This window comes from Anopheles gambiae (genome assembly GCF_943734735.2).
Source record: "Anopheles gambiae chromosome X unlocalized genomic scaffold, idAnoGambNW_F1_1 X_unloc_148, whole genome shotgun sequence".
Classification (NCBI taxonomy): Eukaryota; Metazoa; Arthropoda; class Insecta; order Diptera; family Culicidae; genus Anopheles; species Anopheles gambiae.
This window is the reverse complement of record NW_026902607.1, coordinates 7,501-12,500: the sequence shown is the minus strand read 5'-3', so window position 1 is coordinate 12,500 and position 5,000 is coordinate 7,501.

The window sequence follows — 5,000 nt, the reverse complement described above, 5'->3', positions numbered from 1 at the left end:
GAGCTTGTCGGCGTGCCTCCTTCTGGACTTGATTGTCTTGATGTGAGAAACGTGCCGACCAAACCAGTAAGCTTACACACATGCTCGTTACAAGTTGTATAAGTTGATCCGTTTGGGCCGGTTGCCTTGCACATGATGGTGTTGTAGACCATGTTCGGTTAACACGTTGTGTGTCGAGGTGGTCGGCCTTGGTAGTAGGATGTCTTGTGCATGTGACGTGTTGACCTGGTTTGGTCGATGTGTCGTCGTGTACGAGATGACCTACTTACCCGTCAGTTGTCCAAGTTGTGTCATGTGTTGACTTAGTTGACGTGTCATGTGCATGGATGATTGGCGTACGGGTCATGTATGGTGCACTTGCTTCAGTTGAAGGGATGTACTAGTACAGTTATATTAATTGTTTATTTCACGATCTGGTCTTTTGGCTGGATCGCGAAAAAAACGCTAAGTCCCAAATCTTGAACTCGAGAGGAGAGCGCTGATGACAACCTTTTGGACTGGAGCTCCCTAGAATTCGGCCTTTTCCTACTTTAAAGGGATGCACTGTTGTATGTATTGTTTATTCACGATCTGGTCGTTGGATTGGATCGTGAAAAAAAAAAAAACGCTAAGTCCCAGATCCGGAACTCGACAGGAAAGCGCTGATGGCAAACATTTTGACTAGAAGTCCCTAGAAATCGGCTTTTTCCTTATTGGCATTATGTGGCACGTTTATTGTGGCTAGAACATTAATTATCCACCAAATGGCACCAACGCTTGGCGAAAGTCTCGAAACACTCCTATCCCGACGCACCAGCAACCGCAACACGATGCAAAATAAATTGCACGAGCTACTGATACTTGTACCATGCACGGTACACGGTACCAAAATATACCCCTGAAAGTGTGCAATTTGGTGCTATTCTAGGAAATTTGTTTGGGGAAGCCTAGCTACGCGTGTCGCACGTTGCATGGTCGTCGATCAGAGGCATGCAAAAGCACCTATCTAGGGGAATTACTTTACGTTCTAGTAGCAAGTTCGATTTTCCGGTCTAGCACGGCAGTACGCCTGCATGCATACACTCCATGTACCAAAAATGTATCAACCTAGGCGTTGCTCAGTAGCTTTTGGCGGCACATGTAAAAAGTACTCGAGTTCAGATTCTTGGAACTTTGCGTATTGTTCAAAACTTATAACGAAAACTAAATTATAAATGGGTAAAAGGCTAGGCGTTTCTCAGTAGCTTTTGGCGCCACGTGGCAAAAGTATTCGAGTTCAGATTTCTGGGACTTAGCGTATTTTTCAAACCTGATAATGAAAATTGAAGTACAAATGGGGCATAAGCTAGGCGTTGCCCAGTAACTTTTTTCGCCACATGGAGGAAGTAGTCGAGCTCCAATTTCTGGGACGTAGCGTATTTTTCAATCATAATAAACCAAATCAAACATAAAAATCATGAAACTTACACCACGTCCCTAGGTTGTGCACAAAACGTAACGATAAAGTGCCGGCGAGGTTAGAGGTGCACCAAAATTGTGTACCGATTAGGAAAAGTACTCTATGTTGCTATGACTTGGGTAAAAAGTGTTGATTAACTGCTGGTTACGATAGACAGTTGCTTATCGTACACATCGCAAACGAACACCCCTTAGTGAGCAGTAGCAGAAGTCGATGGAACAAAGCGAATGCATTACAAACTGATCAAGTAAAATAAGGAACGCTACGTACTAGGACTTCTTTCCAAGAATGGTGTCCGCGACGGGAGGGCAAGCGTCCTTCCCAGGTTTCCCTAGTAAACCTTGTATGGTAAACATACCCAAGCGTGTCCGTAAGCACGCAACGATAGTCACGAACGAGCACATACCTAGGGAAAGTACTCTACGTACTAGGACTTCTGTCCAAGAATGGTGTCCGCGACGGTCGGGCACTGTGACGCAATTACCAAATCCTAGAATCGTACAAGCAGTGTGTACAAACATAAACATTAACGCGTTCGCTCGGGCTGCGCCGTCCGTGTTGAACACAAATGCGGGTGATTATATGAGTGGATGGACAAAAACATGCGTGGCGAAGACAATTTTCTGCACGATGTGCACATAGCTCATTTCGTCGTCCCGGGCGAATGGAAAAACACAAAAATCTCGAGTATCTTTCTAGGTTTCTGTTATAAAAGGGCAGGCCAAAAGGTGACCGGTTGAGATGAGCATTTTAAGCATGCAAGCACTTAATTGCAACTTTTCCTACAAAAACTAGGTACGTACACGTAGATTGTATCAACATGGACATCCATGATTGCGTACGCCCGGGCTGCGCCCTCCGTGTTGTACTTTCCCTGATTGGTACACAATTTTGGTGCAAGTGTACCAACATCGACATCTATGAACGCGTACGCTCGAGCTGCACCCTCCGTCTTGTACTTTCCCTGATCGGTACACAGTTTTGGTGCACGGCTATCCCGAAAGGCAACTTGTACCAACATCGACATCCATGAACGCGTACGTAGCGTACTTTCCCTGATCGGTACACAATGTTGGTGCACGGCATAGGAAATGGGCTTAAAATGGTCAAACTCAATCCATTTCCACTAAAGATAGTCAATAACAGCTGTGCCGATGAAGTAGGGCACGATGCAAGTCAATGTTATTTAATGAATTACATGTTCACCATACATTTCAGTACAAAATTGCTCGGTCAGACCTACAAAGTGCTATATCTCGAATACTAAACGTCGCAGATGGGTGTCGTAGAACAATTTTAAGTTCGTCTAATGATTCTACATCCGATTCTGGATAGTGGTTTTTCGACCACTTTTCAACATTTTGTGACACCCCGAACCTAGGGGCAGCTCCCTAGCTTTTTTCAAAAATGTGCACCGAACGGGCCAGAGAGCTCGAGTAATCGAAAATTTTTTTTTTGCTAAAACCCCTCAAAACGTGTAGAAAACTGATTTTAGATGATAAAAAGTGCAACCAGAACGTCAAACGACAACTTTGTTGGGGGTACAGTATCGGACAGAAAGATAGGGCATTGGGTTTTTAACGCACCGTGCACCCGTTGGGCCAAGTTTATGTGTGGTTTGTATGTGTTTGTGTTTGTGTGTGTGTGTGTATGTGTGTGTATGTGTGTGTGTGTATGTGTGTGTGCATGTGTGTGTGTGTGTGGATGTATGTTTGAATGTGTATTGATGTGTGTGTTTGTTTCACAAGTAGGTCGTTTCGGATAGATTTGTAAGTAGCTTTTTTGTGTTTTGGGTTAGGTTTTTGGTGTGATAAGCAGGACCACCGCCCTCGCGATCAGTGTGTTTTCGATATATTAACAATGTTACGGTCTTCTTTCGCCGTGGTCTTCGGAGGACGTCCGGTTGACTTGCGCGTTTCGGTTGTCCAAGCGCGTTTCAGTTGTCTAAGCACGTTTCGGTTGTCCGAAGCGCGTTTGCCACAAAAGTGCGCGATCGTTCCATTACGAACTCGATCCTTTTGCGCTTAATGCCAGCAGCAGCCATTCGCTTTTACATATGGCGCTGATAATCGGTACAACGTTTACCTCGACCCATTGTTACTAACATTGCTTGCTTGGACCGTCAAGAACGCGCTGGTTAAAAAGTTGGACACGGCTGATCCCGTGCTCTGCCTGCGTTCTACTTCTATACGCGATGAATTACATCGTTTTGGAGCAGCAAAAACATCGCATGGATAAAAACTATCAACGAGTACGCGAGTAAGCGTCTTCCCTTCAAAATCGAGAAAAGAATACTGCCGCGCTCATGAAACAAAACGCCCATTGAAAAGAACAACTGCGCACCAGCTCAATGCACGCACAAAGTTTACCATTCGCACACAACGTGCAACGCAGAGATGCACGAAGGCCTTTCAATGGCGTGCACTGGAGAAACACCTGTGAGGGAATGCCGAGTTCATTGCTATTGTGCGCGTGTCCATTTCGCACCGGTGTCGCATTCACATTCATGAAACAGCACACCTGCGTTTTCGTCCGAAGAACAAGCGCTGCTGTCGATGCAAACTTTAGTTTTTATCCAAGTGTAAACGCACAATGTTTCACATGATAACACACATAATAAGATTAATTTCAACGCCACATGACATCATGGCAAGCTATGTTTTTCAGACACAAACCCGCGCACTTGCAAATACACATTAAAAAGCACACTCTCTTTCTACTACTACTACACACACACACACATGCACACACACACACACACACACACACACACACACACACATACACACACACACTCACACACACATACACACACACACACATACACACATACACACACACACAAACACAAGTAACGTGGCAAAACAAGTGCACGGTGCATTGAAAAAAAAGGGTCCTATCTTAATGTCCGATACTGTACCCTTTTTACTCTACGGGCCACTAGCTTAGGCGCGCCAACAGCGCTTTCCTCTCGGGTTCCCATTTTTTGCCCTCCTGGGATTATGATCATTTACTCATTGCCTACTATAGGGAAGGTACCTTGCTTCGAGGTCAAAAATGAAGATTTCACCAAATCGTAGTTTTAACCTCTATTTAGTCGTAGGAGCATGGTTTGCAGTGTCCGTGGGTCATATAAGCCCCCGTTTGGGTCATACGTCCCCTCCCCGATGAAAATCGTCATATGACTATAGGCCGAACTTATGAAGCAAAAGTGGTGTCTGGTGGGTTCTGCCGATGATCTTAACCTATGATTTTGAGTTTCCACCCTTTCAAAACGTTTCCTGGAGCAGTACATCACGGGTCTACGGACCCAAAGACTTCGTTGCGATGGTTTCAAGCATAAAAGTTGTAACAGCTAAGGGTTTTTAATACGCGTATATTAAATCCTTGCTTGAAACTAAGCTTCGTTGTCTTTAAACTCTGCAAGACCAATCGAACTTCTTAGGGAAACTCGAAGGATTCACGCTAAGCCGGTGGTGCAGGGCACATAGCGTGATGAAACCGGGTTTCCCTACCAAATGTGGCATATTTTTTCCCTGAGAGCGAAGCTCAGACCCACGTA